Consider the following 7,199-nt stretch of genomic DNA (forward strand, 5'->3'; position numbering starts at 1 on the left):
GGCGCGGGCGGAGCTGTGCCGGGGGATGCATCTAGGCGGTGGCGGTGCGGCGGGGCTCCGCGGCGCATGCAGCGAGCTACTGGGCGGCGGGGCGGCGCAGCGGCGGGATCTGGCGTCGTCCGCTCGGCCCAGATCTGGGCCCTTCGGGTCCCATCTAGGCCTGGGCGGGCCGGCGGCGGGGATGGCTCCGGTGTGGCTTCTGGGAGGCGGGGGAGATGCGACGAGTGGCTGGGTGTCGGCGGCGACGACGCCGGCCTGCTGCATCGCGGCTGGCGGGGCTTAACGGGCCCGCTTCGGGCCTGGCTAGGCCGGGGTGGCTCGGCATGCCCCGCTGCCGTGTCAGGACGGCTACCGCGACGATGCCGAAGGCATGGGCCTCCCGCACGATGGCGGTGGAGGTGGTTTCGGCGTCGATGCTGCTACTCCCGTCGTGGTGAGCTTCTCTCCGGTCCTCTTGGCCTCGTGGTGGTGTTCATAGTGAGGCGGCGTGGGTGGCGGCGCTACTGCGTTGGCGCATGGTGATGGCGACGGTTTGGCGGGTCGGTTCCGTCTGGTTGGGCAGTTGGGGGTTGGAATGCGGGAGAAATCCCTGCCGGTTTCGGCCCCGACGCGGTGACACCTGCGGGTGCCACCATTCCTTCCTGATGGGTGTCGGTGGTATCCACCCCCCACCTCCCTCCGCGTGCCCGGTGAAACCTGAGGACTCGTTCTGGCAGCAGCGTCGTCGGCGTCGCATTCCTTCTTGGAGGTGCTGCTTGGTACGCGGCGGATCGGAGCCTTGGTCTGTGGTAATTTGTCTCCTGTGGGCGCCGCGGTGGCGGGTCATCTGCGCTTTGCCGAGCTGCCGTGGTTGGCATTTGTTTCTTCTTCTTTTTTTCTTGGTGTGTTGTGTTGCTCGCCACAGCGTTATCTGTACTCGGTGTTGGTTGCTTTGGAATAGAAAGCGGGGAAACCCTTTTTCGGTATGGATGCCCAGAATGATGGCAACGATGTGTGGTCTGTTTGTGATGTTACTGTTGGCGCATAGCTTTAAGGGATCGTCTGCATGAGCTAGTCAAAAATAATTTAGCTATCCTGGATAAGCACCTAGCTAGCTTCACCAATCTCGATTGTCGGCAGGACTGATAGTCTATTGAAGTAGGTAGGATTGGACTGGCTTGCTTGAGGTTCCACTTTGCACCCGTCGATGCCCTGTTGAAAAACTAAATTAGCAACTGTCATACCTGAGCTGGGTTCTTTGGTCAACATTACCTATACAAAATGGAGTCCATATCTAAATGATGAATAAAGAAGTCTTTAGCTCCATTCCTTTGGTCATCCCTAGTTATTTTGGTGTACTATTTAATGTGGCAGGCCCAAGTAACATGTTTGTGTAGCATTACTGATCTAACTTGATTGCTCATCAACTCCTCTTTTGTGGAGCACATGGTGACATTGCTAGACTGTTTGTGTCCTTGGAGTGTTGCTGCACCCTTTCTACTCTTTTGCAGTTCACTACAGATGTCCAATTTTGCGTGCTGCCACTACCGGACTCGCGGTCTATGCCTACGGCCGAGGGCCGTCGGCGTAGGCCCCCAAGCCGTCGGCATAGGTCTATGCCTACGGCTGCCGTCGGCATAGACTCATCGGCGTAGATGCCGTCAGCGTAGTCTTGTCAGACCGTCGGCATAGTAAAGCCGTCGGCATAGGGGCCTATGCCGACGGCCTAGCGTCAGCCGTCGGCATAGTATAGCCGTCGGCAGTCTTTTTCGTCTGACGGCAACGGACGGCGCCGTCAAAAACGCGGACGAATCATGCAATGCCACGTGGCAGGGCTATGCCTACGGCAAAGCCGTCGGCATAGATTCATCTATGCCGACGGCTTTGCCGTAGGCATAGCCCTGCCACGTGTCGTCTTCTGGTTACTCCTGGCAGCAGAGGTATGCCTACGGCAAAGCCGTCGGCATAGATCCGCCACGTGGCGAGCCCTGGTGACTCCTGGGCTTATATATGCCGACGGCTTTGCCGTAGGCATAGTTTTTTTTTCCCTGTTTTCTCTTTTCCAATTCATTTGATAGCATTTCAAAACAGAACAATATGAAATTATGCAGAAATATGACAATTCATCATCTAAACATACTCAAGTTCACCATCATCATCTAAACATACTCAAGTTCATCACATCATCTAAAGATCATCACCGACTCAAGTTCATGAACATAAAAGTAGTGCAAGACATGAAACATCATAAAAGTAGGAATATGAAAGGCATGGCACGATGGCCACATGCACGGAATCATCAAGCAAGACCACCTCCGCCAAAACCACCACCTCCGCCAAAACCACCACCTCTGCCAAAACCAACACCACCTCCGCCAAAACTGCCATCGCAACCACCACCACTCTGCCAGATCGGAGTGACTGGGGTCGACGGAGCAGGAGTCGAGCCACCGGTCCCCTACATGTTTCAGAAAAGATTCTAACAGTAAATATGATATGATAGCGTTGAATGAACGAGAACTAGTTTGTCAGTAGTTAGGCAAATGTACTAACCGGACCATCACTACCTAGTGCCACCCATTCATCGAACGTGGGCACGTGTGGGGGTTCTCCCGCAGGTGGTGGTGGGGGTCCCATTTGTGGTGGACCCGTGCCGTTACTCCAAGCCGCCAACATAGCATGAATGTTAGTTAAACAAGCAAACTAGAAGATCAGAAGGAATGAAAGTGCAAAAATTTAGCTTGGTTTTAAGAGGGGAGAACTAACCGTCATCATCTGACGGTTGTAATCATCGTTTGCCTTCACTCGTTTCAAGTACTCCCGCACCTCGAGATTCCTATGCTCGACAAACTCCTTATATGCCTACATAATTGAGATTGTTTCTAAGTGAGCAATGCTAAAAATAAACTGAGAATGCTAGATAGAAAAAGATAAATAGGAAGTACTTACAGCATGCTGGTGGGCTAAAGGAGTCTGTGAACGCCCCGTACTCTCTAACTGGCTCGGGTTGCTAGCCCGAAGCTGTGTGTACGAGATCGAAGGAGTGATCAAGCCGTCGAAACACGGATACCGGCCATTCTTCTTCCCCTGGATGGCCACCACCGCCGTGTCGTCGATCTGAGACTGGGCGACCTCGGCAACAGGAACATTCGGATGCAACTCCTGATAGTGATGAATGTAAGACCCCAGGTGCTCCTCGGTCTTGCCGTAGTACTGGCTCTCGCCCTCCTTGCGACGACTCCGCTCGTGGGCCAGCTTCCACGACTCCATGTCTGAGAGCGGCCTCTTCAACTTGTCCTCCTACAACGTCAAATAGAAGTTAGCCATACATAAGAACATGACGGTAAAGAAGAACAAAAATGCATCATGCACATAGATATACCTTCATGGCCTTGAAGCTCCAGTGGTTCCTGTTTCCTTGGCCGTGTGTCCCGTCGGCTCCACGGTTAGCCCGGCCCTTGATGCTCTTGGCAGCAAACTCTGCATCGGCGCCGAGCCACCTATCCACCAAACTCGCCCATCCGTCATGCCTTCCATAGCACCAACGAGGAACAACCTATGCAAATTTTGGAAGCATGACATGTGAGCACGGAACATAGAGTTGACTGCTTGAAACAATGAAAAGTTAGTAATAGTTACCATCATGAACTGCTCCCTGTTCAAGGTAAGTCGCTGCTTCTGCGCTTGACTTTTGGTCATCTTTTGGTGCAGGTAGTAGTGGTAGTACTGCGAGACGGCAACCCAGCGCACCTCGTACTGCAACTGACGAGCTTTCTTCTTCGCAGCCGCAAGCAAGACCACGTCGGCTCTGGCCTTGTGCTCGTCAAGAACTCTATAGAGTTGCTGCATAAACCAGAAGCAAACAAGGCATGAGTTGAGTGATCCAATGATAAACTATGAACGAAACTGAAGACAAATGATTTAGAAGAGAACTTACCCAAAATTTGGTGATCACGGCCTTAGCGGCTGTCCCGTACTCCGCGTTGCTGCAAGCCTCGTAGTGGGCCCAGCTCGTGGCCAAAACCCGCAGCTGCGGGTCCCTGTCTGGCCGCGGGCAGAATAGGCCAGGCCAAAAGTGCTTCAACAGGACAGTGATAAGGCCGTTCGGTTTACGGCCATTTCCGCGAAGGATCCAGTTTCTGCAAAAGAATCAAATGATTGCCATGTGTACAATAAGAAAATGTTGTCATGTGTTGAAAATATGATTGAGAGGCACTTACTCTGTCCCCACAGGTTCAATGATCCACTTGTGCTCCTCGATAGAAGGTGGTGTAGGTAGTCCGGCATTACCACGCAGCCACCCCTGCGGAGCACCCGGTGGCAAGTCACCCCACAACTCGGTATCAACCTCCCCTCCACCCTCCTCGCCCTCCTCCTCACCCTCCTCCTCGGCCTCCTCCTCCTCACCCTCCTCCTCGGCCTCCTCCTCCTCACCCTCCTCCTCGGCCTCCTCCTCCTCGCCATCAGGAACATACTCCTCCTCCTCAGACTCAGAAGGTGCCTCTGTATGGGAGGGCATCGAAGAAGACCCTCCTATTTCGGACACGGCCCGGAGTTTTTTGCCCCGGCTGCCTCTCCCCCCACCTCCTCCTCCTCTAGGGGCTCTCCCCCCACCGCCTCCTCCTCTAGGGTCTCCTCCCCCGACCCCTCCACCTCCCTGTGAGGTGCCATCCTCGCGTAGTCGGGAGGGAACCTTGTGGGCTCGTCCACTCCGAGTAAGTCCTCCTTTGAGTTTACTGAGGAAACTGGCACCACTGGACTTGCCCATGATTAGCAAACCTGCATTGAGAAGAGAATAAACAATTAGTAAGGATATCAATTAAACAAGCATACAGGAAAAACATTAATACCAGAAGTGCACATTAAGCATACTATTGTAATGATCATTAAAAGAACTTACATTTTCTAGAACCCATATGAATCATCACTATTGTAATCTATTTGTGGATCGGTCTCATCATCACTATCACGCATATCTTCTTCGTTGTCTGGGTCCAGGTCAACATAACCCAAGTCATCATCCTCGTTGTTTCGGACCACGTCATCATGTTCCTCTTGATAGAACACTCCCTCGTATGTCATGGGGTTTATGTTGTAGTAATCATCATCGTTCGGGTCCGGTAGCTTACCATGCGGCGACACCTTGAACACAACTTCCCAACCCTTTAGGTACTCTTTCTGGCATGGGTAAGGCAGATAATATACTTGTGTGGCCTGGGTAGCGGCGATAAAGAGATCAGCTCCGGCATAGATGGTTGATGGTTTAACTTCAACTAAACCAATAGAAGGCGTATGTCTCAGGCCCTTTTTGGGGTCGAACCATCGGCATTTGAACACGGTGAGACTTAGGTGTTCGCGGCCAAGTTTGAATGTAAGCTCGTATATTTTTCCTACCCTTCCGTAGTAATCTATTTTATTATCTCCTTCAGTGAAGACTCCGGTATTTATGGTTTTGGGATCAGGCCGACTGTTCTGGTGCTCCTCTGTATGGAAGTGATACCCATTCACATCATACTTTTCGCATGTCATGACGACAGGGTCAAAACCCATGGAAACCCATCTCAATTCTTCATCCATTGATTCGGTCGGATCATTTCCCTACAAGTTCAATTGAAATTATAGGGTGCATGAGTTTAATTGAAATTATAGGGTGCATGAGTTTAATTGAAAGAGTGAAAAATTACTTTCTCCATGAACCACGCAACGAAATTTTTCGTTCCATCAGCACCCTTTCGGAGAAGAGCAAGTGCCTCCGCTTCAGTAGGAGGCAGCATTCCTGTCCATTCTTCCTCAACGAATCGACTACAATAAGAAAAGCGGTATAAGAACTAGGCAAAGTGAACATAACGAATTGACTAAAAGAATGGTGCAAAGGTATTACCTCATCCACTCATCCTCAACTTCCTTGATGTTGTGCAAGATATAGAACATGACATCCTCCCACTCATCTCGTGGCATGACATAAGATGTCGAGCATCCAGCCCTGCCACCTTGCCCGGTGAATAGAGGCAACTTGGGTTTATACTTGGGTTCTTCTGTATTGTATCGAGACACCTTATTGTGCAACGTGGGAACATGGTCCGGATAGTAGGCTGTCCTGAGGTCTGCCACCTCCTCTAGGATAACTGCCTCAGCTATGGAAGCTTCAATCTTAGCTTTGTTTCCACATTTCTGTCTCAGATGCTTGTTCTGTCTCTCAGGGCCGTACTGCCAACGATACTGCACAGGGCCCCCCAACAATACCTCGTTCGCAAGGTGCAAAATGAGATGTGTCATCGGAGTAAAGAAGCCTGGCGGGAAGATCTTCTCTAGCTTGCATATCAACTCCGGCGCCTTCTTATGCATTTCTTTTATCTTTTCAGGACATACTTCTTTAGCACAAAGCGTTCGGAAGAAATGGCTTAACTCCGCAAGCACACGCCAGACACGCTCGGGAACATAGCCCCGAACCATCACCGGCATAATCTGCTCAATCCATACATGATAGTCATGACTCTTGAGCCCGGTCACTCTGCCCGTTGAAAGATTGACCCCCTTACTTATATTCGACGCATAACCCACTATACATCCACTGATTATCTGCCATCTCTGCTTTATTGGAAGCCACACAACAAAATTAAGGATTCATTTTAATTACCAACATCAATATTTTATTTTTTACAAGGTTGACGAGTAATCCACCTACATCTCTAATAGGTAAAGATGGGTCCTAATCCCACCCGAGAATGTGTAGATTGAGTACGGTCCATGCTCTACCCCATTTCGAGACAAAATTTCGGCAGCACCTCCCCGCTGTTCTCCAAATACACGTCTCGGCAAAATGCCGAGAGAATGTGCATCCGGAGAACAACAGGGAGGCGCCGCCGAAATCCTGTCTCGGAACGGGGTAGAGCATGAACAACGTACCCAATCTACACATCCTCGGGCTGTCCGTGGAAAGCGCTGGACAATCCGAAAGAGCTGCGGTGATAAATATGCAATTGAATGCATATTTATCGATGCAACCCTTTCGGACGGGAGACCTAGGTTACGCGACTTGATGTGAAAATTCAATCTAGTGACATGGAAAAAAAAGTGGACGAGGTCATGGAATTGTTGCTCACCCTCCGATGTAGTCGATCAAAGGAGAGGGACGATCGTGGACCAACACCTCCAACGTCGATGATCACTCCGCGAAGATGGAACACCACAAATCCTGTTAATTACACCGAGTGAAAAAA

Source organism: Triticum aestivum, chromosome 5B, assembly GCF_018294505.1.
Source record: "Triticum aestivum cultivar Chinese Spring chromosome 5B, IWGSC CS RefSeq v2.1, whole genome shotgun sequence".
Lineage (NCBI taxonomy): Eukaryota > Viridiplantae > Streptophyta > Magnoliopsida > Poales > Poaceae > Triticum > Triticum aestivum.